General features: G+C 43.2%; 1 long non-coding RNA gene across 1 annotated transcript; it reads left to right on the top strand.

The window, feature by feature from the left end:
- Positions 1-1110: 1110 nt before the first annotated feature.
- LOC141065330 (uncharacterized) lies at positions 1111-8464 on the top strand. The gene is made up of 2 exons (XR_012226401.1): positions 1111-2837; positions 2874-8464. It is a non-coding gene; the product is annotated as an uncharacterized lncRNA (long non-coding RNA).
- The last annotated feature ends 2709 nt before the right edge of the window (positions 8465-11173 follow it).

The following is an 11173-nucleotide window of genomic DNA, read 5'->3' as shown; positions in this document are numbered from 1 at the left end:
GCCAATTTATTTTCTTAACCTAAACCACATGTCGCAGGGTTTCAGCTTTCAAAAGAATAATTTATACAACCAATGGATGAATTTAACGTCAGGTTATAAGCGTTTACTTACATAACATGGATAATCGACAGAACTTCTGTCAGGGAGTGTACGTATTCTTGACTGTTTTTGGTTAGTGTTGACTATTTTTAAGTGTTTTATCTTTACAACATTAATGTCTTTCTTTCATTTCCAGGTCCCACAACGGGATGAAGATTTTATTGACAATGACCTCCTCATAACGTTGGTAGAAGAGTTTGGTTGTGGGACACCCGGGAGCAGCAGCACTTGGACGCTGTGGTGATTTGGTGACAGTGGAATGAAGTGGCCCAGTCGCTGATGGATGACTGGGACAATGCCACGTCACAAGTCCGGAAGTATCCGTGATCACACAACCTTGTGTGATGCTAGAAACTCCTGCGAGTTTCTCGCATCATACACAGTTGTGTGATCCTGGCCTAAAGTGCATTGTTTAACAATTTCTTTTTTTCCCCTTCACAGTGCACAATATCAGAACCCGTTGGCGTTCGATGAAGGATCGCTTCAATAAGAACCTGAGACAGGAGATCCAAGTTCGCAGTGATGCTGCAAGGATCAGGAAATACAAGTACTACAGGATGCTGTCTTTCCTGAGGCCTGTCCTTGCTCAGCGAAAGTGAGTATTTTTGTGTTGTATTCCCTAATCTAATTTTTTCTATTCCGCAGTATATGTTGGAGCTTTTACAATTGTAATTTTTTTGTAGTAATGTTTTTCATTTCTTTTCCACACAGAATGTGGCGCAGCACCCTCGAACCTGGATCTTCCTCTGGAGCGGCCCCTCATCAAGTATATCTTGACTTCAGCAAAGCATTTGACAAAGTATCTCATACAATCTTAATTGAAAAAATGACTAAGTATGGAATGGACAAGGCAACTGTTAGGTGGATTCATAACTGGCTTAGTGATCGGACCCAAAGAGTGGTCGTAAATGGCTGCACATCCAGTTGGAAGAATGTCTCAAGTGGGGTACCACAGGGCTCTGTCCTGGGCCCTGTATTGTTCAACATCTTTATCAACGATTTAGATGAAGGAATTGAGGGTAAACTGATTAAATTTGCTGATGACACAAAGCTAGGAGGGATAGCTAATACTAGAGAAGAGAGAGAGAGAGGATTCAAAAAGATATAAATAAACTGGAGCAGTGGGCAGCAACTAACAGAATGGCTTTTAACGGAAAAATGCAAAGTACTACATCTGGGCAATAAAAATGAAAAAAGCATATACAGAATGGGAGGAATAGGGCTAAGCAACAGCACATGTGAAAAAGACTTGGGTATACTAATAGATCACAGACTGAATATGAGTCAACAGTGTGATGCAGCAGCAAAAAAGGCATATGCAATTCTAGGATGTATTAACAGAAGCATACAGTCTAGATCACGTGAAGTCATTATTGCCCTCTACTCCTCTTTGGTCAGACCTCATCTGGAATATTGTGTCCAGTTTTGGGCGCCACATTTTAAAAAAGACATCAACAAACTGGAGCAAGTTCAGAAAAGAGCAACCAGAATGGTGACCGGTCTGCAAACCCTGTCTTATGAGGAAAGGTTGCAGGATTTGGGATTGTTCAGTTTGCAAAAGAGAAGACTGAGAGGAGACTTAATAGCTGTCTACAAATATCTAAAGGGCTGTCACATTGTAGAAGGATCAACTTTATTCTCATTTGCACAAGGAAAGACTAGAAGCAATGGGATGGGATGAAACTGAATGGGAGGAGACAGATTAGATATTAGAAAAAACTTTTTGACAGAGTGATCAATGAGTGGAACAAGCTGCCACGAGAAGTGGTGAGTTCTCCTTCAATGGAAGTCTTCAAGCAGAGGCTGGACAGACATCTGACTGGGATGATTTAGCGAATCCTGCTTTGAGCAGGGGGTTGGACCAGATGGCCCAGGAGGTCCCTTCCAACTCTACGATTCTATGATCAAACAGCCACAGAACAGTCCAAGCCATCCACCAGCGATACAGCAAGTGGGCAGGCTTCACAATCTGGAGAACAGGCAGCTGGTCCTTCAGGTGTTCCCCTGTCCTAGGCCTCTGCCACTCCTTTTTTTGGGTCTTCCTGCCAGCGGCGGAAGACCTTTGACAGGACACTCATGCCCGAGTTTGTTCACTTGAGCTCGGACTTCCAGAATGGACTGAAGGCGGTCGGAGATAGACTGGAAAGTGGTTTCGCCCATATAAACACACTTTTTCAGGATGTCGACCGACACCTTGACCACCTGGAAGCCGACCTTCAGAGACCGGCACAACATTTTTTTTTTTACTGCGCTAGAGCGGGGCATCTCGGAACACCGTACACCTGAACTCCAGCTTAATGTGATGCAGGCCTGCAATACTGCTTACGTTCAGGCTATGCAGCAGACTTGGTACTTCCAGCAGCCACTCGTGGCATTTCCGCCTGTGCCACCTCTAAGCCGCTTCAGTTCTTTACCGAGTTTTGCTGCATACCACTGTACCACCACCACCATGCCCAGTCCTGCTGCACACCACTATACCACCACTACCAGGCCGGGTCCTGCTGAATGCCAGCCCACCGCCATTACCATGCTGAGTCCTGCTCCTGTATGGCCGTCCACCGCCATCACCATGCCAGGTCCAGATCTTGCACTGCTATTCACCATCAGGCCAGGTCCAGAATCTGCACGGCTGTCCACCGCCACCACCAGGCTGAGTTCAGATCCTGCATGGCTGTCCACCGCCACCACCAGGCCGGGTCCAGATCCTGCACGGCTGTCCACCGCCACCACCAGGCCGGGTCCAGATCCTGCACGGCTATCCACCATCAGGCCAGGTCCAGAATCTGCACGGCTGTCCACCGCCACCACCAGGCTGGGTTCAGATCCTGCACATCCAAGAAGCAGAATCCTGGGAGTGCATGACATGCTGAACCCACCACTCCCACCCTACCAAGGAGACACAAAAAAAGAAGGCAGCCGTCTACTATGAGACAAATCCCAAAAAAAGTCGTGGCACCAGAACTGTTCAACTACCTCCACCCTCACCTAATGTGTCTCTGTTCTCCACTCTGTCTCTCCCTTCCAATGTGTCTCCTGTCTCATGCTTCCACTCCTAATGTGTCTACTTCCATCCCTGACCTCCGAGACCCCACACATTTAGTAGGCCCTTCCCCTGGAACCCCTTCATCATCCACACCTAGCCAATCCTCCCAGCTCCACACCCCCCAGGTCCATAACATTTCGCCCTCATTCTTTTGCAAAAGTTAATTGTGTTGTAAAATAAATTTGTGTTTTTTTCTCTATCACTGCTTGTTCTTTGTTTCTTTTGTCGCCGTCAACGCCCACTGCGCTGTTGCCGTCAGCACACTTCGCTGTCACCACACACTGCGCCATTGCCGATATAGAAGTATTCACTCAAGAAGCAAAGCTGCAGTGTAAAGCTTTGTGTTTTTGCCACCTCATAGCTCCATGACAGACACAATCTGCTCCTCCTTTTCTTTCTTTGCTGTACACTGCAGCTTTGCTTCTTGTGTCTGTCATGGAGCTATGAGGTGGCAAAAACACAAAGAGGACTGAAATCCATAACAACATAATACAGCACAAAGGGTCAGGGGTCAGCAATGCTCACCTGCCCAGGTGTCGGCACTAGTGCACTCAGGATACAGCAAACCCATGAAGTAAACATGGTTGAAAAACACTGATGAGACCACTGCTGAGAGACACTGAGCAATCACACCTCCATGAATAGGCAGACTATGAGCGGTCGTGTCATCAGTCTTTTGCACCTGTGTTGCCGCCATCTTTACTACATGGGTTTTCTGCATCCTGAGTGCACTAGTTCTGACACACGGGCAGGTGAGTAAAGATATGAGGTGGATTAGCTCCATTATCTCTTCAGTCAGCATTAATCTATTGGACTATAGAAATGTAGACTGAAGAGACGATGAAGCTAATCCGACGTCACCTACCATAGCACTGACAGCGAAAAGAGGTGTAACCATGGGTGACACAACCCAATCTGCATGAGACAGGGAGTGGAATAAAGACTGTAGTTGTGACCCGGTGATCACCTTATAAAACTAAGTATTGGCACTTGGAACAGATGTTTCACTAGAGGTGTTTTATTGTCAGCATACATTAAAGGTACATTTTAACATTCCAGGTACATAGCATTACAGGAACATTTTACTAAACCATTTCATCCTGCCATGCCACACGTCCAATATCCGAAACAAAGTAGGCAGCGAATGTATGCCTCATCTGGGCAACTTCCCTTGTCCTCAAAGGGTGATGATGGTAATCTGGCAATGGGTTAGAAACAGGTTCATCAAGTTCTACTTAGGGTTGCTCTTTTGCCATGATGTAGTTGTGCAGAACCACACACGCTTTGACAACTTCGTCGATTGTATCAATTTTGAGATTAATACCTGTTCCCAAAATGCACCATTTTGATACCAGCAAACCAAAGGCATACTCAACAGTTCTTAGTGCCCTTGTCAGTCCGTAGTTAAAAATTCTTTTTGTGTGGTTCAAGTCCCGACTGGAGTAAGGTTTAAGGAGGTTTACACACATCTGAAAGGCCTCATCACCAACCAAAACAAATGGCACTGGCGGTCCTTCAATGTTGGGAAGAGGTCGTGGCAGGGGGAAATTAAAATTATTCCCATACAACTGTTGGTCCATGTCCGAGTTTTTAAATGTCTGCGAGTCATTACCTCTTCCAAAAGATCCAATGTGCACGGCGACAAATCTACAGTCCGCAGCTGCAATCACCATGAGCACTATAGAGAAGTATTTTTTATAATTAAAGTACTCGGATCCAGTTCAAGCCAGTAATTCTAATGTTTTCCGTCCACAGCTCCCAAACAGTTTGGTAAATTACAAATTTCCAGAATTTTTCTGCATTTTCCTGCCAGATTTCAGTGGTGGGTAGGGGGAGAAATTCCTCACGCAGAACACCCCACAAAGCCGGGCAGGTGTCTACAACAATCCCAGAAAGTTGAAATTCCAATACGGAACTGGAAATGGAGCGATGTTAAGCTCTCTCCAGTAGCCAGGAATCTGCTGAAGAGAGAAAGGAAAATAAGTACATGGCTTTTAGAACAATAATATTTAGGACAGGTGTTTTGCCAAACAGAAAAAGGAAAAAAAAATAAGTACAAGGCAGAACAATAATATTTATGACAGGCGCTTCTTTTGAAATATTACGTACCTTAGTGTCACCAGCAGACGTTCCTCAGCAGGAATCGCTCGACGCAGCTGTGTGTCCTCCCTGCTGATGGCTCCTTGTACACGAATCAGCAAATCCGTTAAGCTCTGTTGAGACATCCTCGTGTACTCAAAATATTTATCCGGATTTGAATGGAGGTCACTGAATAATGAGTGGTAGGCTCCACAGCTCTTTTGGACTTCAACAATGGGGTGTTGGCAAAAGTGACAACGACGTCTTATCCGTCTTTCTCTTTTCCTTACTTGCTCACAAGCAAAGGCAAGAAACAAGTTGACATCCAAATCTAGATTCCGATAGAAACTCTCCATGCGAAGATCCATCTTGACGCTGGATACAGCAGCAAAAGATGAGGATTTCATCAGTACAAGGGTCTATATAGAGAATTTTCATGAGACACGCCCTTTGGGCATGGCTTGTGTCAAAGGAAATTCATAGAATCGTAGAGTTGGAAGGGACCTCCTGGGCCATCTGGTCCAACCTATCGAACACATGCTCATAAAACGCAAACGCATGCAAACACTGCGCTTTTTGGCTGACATGCGTAAGCTGATGGGGCTAAAAAAATGCTGCGTTAGCATACTTTTTTGCATGCGTTTGCAGTTGCGGATGATACCCTGCGCACATAGACACAAATGTGAACCTAGCCTTTGGCCATTCAGAAGTGGACTTGGAGGTGTGTTTTGGATCATTGTCCTACTGCATAACCCTCTTCAGCTTGATGTCATAAACAGATGGCCAGACATTCTCCAGGATTTTTTGGTTGACAGCAGAAGTCATGGTTCCATTTACCACAGCAAGTCTTCCAGGTCCTGAAGCAGCAAAACAGCCCCCGACCATTACACTACCACCACCATATTTTACTGTAGGGTATGATTTTCCTTTCTGAAATGCTTTGTTACTTGTACATAATGGAACTTCCACCTTCCACCTAGTTCAATTTTTTTCTCATCACTCCACAGAGTATTCTCCCAAGTCTAGGGGACCATGAAGATGTTTTCTTGCAAAACTGAGATGAGCCTCTATATTCTTATTACTCAGCAGTGGTTTTCGCCTTGGAAATCTGCCATGCGGATCATTTTTGCCTGGTTTCTTATGGTGGAGTCATGAGCACTGACCTTCACTGAGGCAAGTGAGGCCTGCAGTAATTTGGATGTTGTTGTGGGGTCTTTTGTGACCTCTTGGATGAGTCATCGCTGTGCTCTTAAGGTAATTTTGGTCGACCTGCCACTCCTGGGAAAGTTCACCACGGTTTCATGTTTTTCCATTTGTGGATATTGGCTCTCACTGTGGTTCACTGGAGTCCCAAAGCTTTAGAAACAGCTTTATAACCTTTTCCAGACTAAGATCTTAATTACTTTGTTTCTCATTTGTTCCAGAATTTCTTTGGATCACGGCATGATGTGTAGTTTTTAGGGAGCTTTTGGTCCACTTCACTTTGACAGGCAGGTCCTATTTAAGTGATTTCTTGATTGAGAACAGGTGTGGCAGTAATCACGCCTGGGTATGTCTAGGGAATCTGTAGTTAATTTTTAAGGGGGAGGGGAAAATCACTTTTCACACAGGGCCTTGTAGATTTGGGTTTCTTTTTCCTTTTATTATAAAGATCTTTTAAAAATTGCATTTTGTGTTATATTTGTCCAATATATAAAGTGCTCTCAGTGAGAGAAACAAAATAGGAATCTTGTGGGTATGATACCTTTTTATATTTACATTTGTGTGGTGATCTGAAACATAAGTGTGACAAACACGCAAAAGAATAGGATATCAGGAACCACTCCTATATCGGCGCCATTCCAGCAGGGTCTGTGCTCTCCTGTTATCAGGTGAGGTTGTTATGTCACATGAGCTCTGCGCCCAATCAGCGCCAGCTTCACTGTCCCCGCCTTCGGACATAAGTAAATAACAGGAAGTGGTCGGCCAGCCGCTGCTCTCCCTTCCTGTTGATTTAGTGAGTGTCTAATAGAGGGAGTCCCCTCGGTAATATGCCGTCCCCCAGTATGTATCGGGAGCACTTTAGAACAGCTTGGCTTTCCATCAAAGGTTTCTCAAGTCTGCAGGCACTAAATGTAACGGGTCAATTTCCACATAAGACACAGAACATCAATGACATCTGGAATCTGAATTCCCTTATTAATGGTAACACCAGTTATGTTGTGTACTGTGCAATGCAATTCATGTAACCTTAAATATGTGAGATGTACGAGCCGAAAACAATATTGGAACATCTACAAACATTACCAGTAACAACAGGACACATTCGGGGGTAACCAGACATTTTTTGGAGACAGATAATGGGAACAGACAAAGTCTCACATTCTTTGGAATTGAGCAAAGAGGAAACCAGGCTATAAGGCGCCTCCACTCAGATGCATCGAGGATCCAGAGGGGATGGATGGATGGAAATTTTTAAGGTTTTTAAAGGTTTGCTATATGACTTAGGACAAATTTAAAAAACGTAATAAACACAACGCATTTCAGCTGTCTAGCCTTCATCAGTTATCTGGGATTGAGAGCGTTGATCGTCCAGAGAGAGGAGGAGACTGGTGGGAAAACTTACTGAGGAAGGCGTCCGGGATTAGGTTGGACACGAAGCAACCAAGCAACGACTTACAGAAATGATACGATGTGTAATTACTGACATGTAGTATTAATAATATTTATTTTTATATAGCGCTAACATTTTCCACAGCGCCTTACAATTTGCACACATTATCATCACTGTCCCTGATGGGGCTCACAATATAACGTCCCTATCAGTATGTCTTTGGAATGTGGGAGTGCCCGGAGGAAACCCACACAAACACGGGGAGAACAGACAAACTCTTTGCAGATGTCCTTGGTGGGATTTGAACCAAGGACCCCAGCGCTGCAAGGCTTCAATGCTAACCACTGAGCCACCATATAGTGCTAACCACTGAGCCACCATGCTGCCCACCATAGTATTGATATTGTTCTCTAATTAGGAGTTTGTATTCCATATAGCGCTGTATTAATTACATGTTACATTTATTCTTATAATTTCTATGTCCACGTGGTTTTCATGATTGGTTGCTTTAAATGGTATATCCCATGATTCCCTGATACACTCTGTGACTAAGGGCGGTCCGCCAGAAACCCATCAAGGTGAACCTTCCCACTCAAAAACATGGATATTAGAATATTATTGTAATCATGGAATAAAGCATTGAAGACTTTCTCCATGTCTGCTGCAATCTGTCTTCCTCTGTAATAAGCTGAGTGTCCGTCCTCCTGACGGCTCCGTGATTAGTTTCCGTGTGGCTCGTTAAGACGAGCGCTCTATAGCAGGGCTGTGGAGTCGGTAAGCCACAGTTGCGGCTCCGACTCCTGGATTTTATCAGGCTCCGACTCCTTCATAAATGGCCAATTCATAACAACAAATTTACTGTTGTAAAATATTAAACATCGTGCTTATTCAGTTTCTCACCATCATATAAGTAATCAGACCACTTAGAGCAAAAACTACATTTATTAGAATACAATTAGAATATAGCAAATAACTTTTATAAACTTTTCTAAACTGTAAGTAAATATGCAATAAACACTTTTATGCAGTTAATAAGAAGAAATCTATAAATTTGTCCTCAGAAAAAGTATTGCCTCTGTCAGATCCTCCTTCATGGATGCCCTCAAATCTGATCTAATTATTTTGAGAGCAGAGAACAACCTCTCTACACTAACTTGTGTTGGTGGAAAAGCAGTAACCACTCGGGCAACATCTCTGACAATGTCAGGATACAGAGGAATCGCTTGTTGCACTGTTATTTTTGATGAACGGTCAAATTTCTCAATTTCTTTTAGTGCACATGAAAAATTCTGCTGAAATGTACTGGCTGTGTTCCTTGATGGGGATGACTCTTCTTCTATGCGGGAACGCTTTGCACGGTCTTTGTGATCCAAATATTTTTTGAAATTAAATTCTTCATCAGTTGATGATGAGGGTGAAGATGTGGCAGGACGACCAAATTCTTCTTGTTCCTCCTGACTGTTCTGCAACCCTTTCATCCTTACTGCTATTTCAAACAGAGCTTCTTTTCCTTTACTTAGCTGTTGATCATCTAGAAGAATCCGATGCATTGGGTCTACATAAACAGCTGCCAAAAGAATGTTATTTTGTAATAGTAGCTCCTCTCTCCACTTCATTGATGTAGCAATGCCACTTGCAATTAACCCTCCTCTTTGGGACAGGCGAAACATCAGGTTCTTCCACTCCTTTAAGAAAATACCTGGAGTTAAGTCCTCTGCTTGTAATTTTTTTAGTCACTGTAAATGGGTGCTCTAGCAATTTTTCCAGCTCAGTCACCTGATTCCACTGACTTTCATTTAGCGTCAGTTGAGGGTTAGCCATGTCTACAAGAAAGGTTTTCAGTTCAACCAAGCGCTGAATCATTAAGTAAGTACTGCCCCATCGTGTGGCTTGATCAATAATTGCCCCTTTTCCAGCACGTCTCTTCAAAATTGAGTCAACTTTAGGGGTTCTGGCAACAGTAGCCAATTTTCTCACCTTGCCAATCAGTGCAGCAGCATGTCCTTCTTGCAGACTGTCTCTTATAGCCAGCTGTAGCGTATGCACAACACAGCGCATGTGATGAATGAAAGAACATATTGACACAGTTTCAACAAGATCATCTAAACTATCATGTTGCTGTTCATCTGAAGAAACTTCAGTTTGCTCCTCAGTTACAATACTGTGTTCCTCTATTTCAAACATTTCTGTGTCTGTGGACCCAGAATGTTATTCTAGCTGCTGGACACCATCATTACTCTCATTCATTAGCTTAATAGTACTTATATTTGAAGCATTGTCAGTTACGACAGAAAGAACTTGCTCTTTTTTAAGTTCATAGTCTTGCAGAACCTTTTCCACCAAGACCTGGAGAAACTCACTGGTGTGATGAGCTTTGGTTTCTTTTACTGCCAATGTCTTGGTAACTATTTCATTTTTGTCACAAACAAATCGGACATAGATGGCAAAATAGTTCACTCTGTGACGTGTGCAGGCATCCATTTTAAGAAACAGAAAGCGTCCCTTGAGAGTTTTTTTAAGTTCTTCCTTTTGTTTAAAAGCTTCTTCGATTACTAATTTTCTAATACTCTCTCTCTCCAGAGAAACACCAAGCTTGCGGGCCATTTCCCCATTCAGACACATAAAAGCTGGACGTGAAAATAATGAAATAGGCACACTATCCTTTACAACAAGCTCTATGATCTGTTTTTTAAATGTATCTACTGTCATTGTCACAGTAACTTTGTCACTGACAAAATATCTTGCAACTGATGGCTGCAAAGTTCTCTGCTCCTTTGTTTGGCTGGAAGAGCTGGGCACTGGTTCATTGGTTTGGATGCAGTCTTTCTCATCCACTGCTTTCAGTACTTCTGGATGAAAGCGCTGTAAATGTCTCTTTAGATTAGAAGCTCTGGTAGGAGCATTTTTATCTTTGCCTGAATATGCACTCATCTTGGCTTCACAGCATTTGTTTTCGTCTGGATCATTTGTCATACACTGAAAGACATAATGTTTTCTATCTTGAGTGATGGTGAAATGTTCAAATACAGCTGATTTAATGTGATGCTTCTTTGACATTCTCAGGTTTTTAATTCTGCATTCACAATCCAAATGACAATTGTTTTTCCTAAAAACAATTGTACAAAATTATTGCCAGGTCGTACAACTGATATAGTGGTCAGTAATACTGTTATTATTCCTCATGTACTCACAGTTAACTGATGCAAAGTTTGTTGAAAGGATAATACTTCTTACAGTCTTCCTCTTCTGAGTAGCAGGCAGCTGTGAGATGCTTGGAAGACGCACACCTAGTATGATCTAGTCTAGAGGAGGAGCTTTACTACTATGAATTTGCAACACATTTTCACTTTCAGTTTCAT

This window comes from Dendrobates tinctorius, unplaced genomic scaffold, assembly GCF_039654945.1.
Source record: "Dendrobates tinctorius isolate UK_male_01 unplaced genomic scaffold, ASM3965494v1 ptg000251l, whole genome shotgun sequence".
Lineage (NCBI taxonomy): Eukaryota > Metazoa > Chordata > Amphibia > Anura > Dendrobatidae > Dendrobates > Dendrobates tinctorius.
The sequence above is the reverse complement of the archived record's forward strand: the minus strand, read 5'-3'. Positions and strand labels throughout refer to the sequence as shown.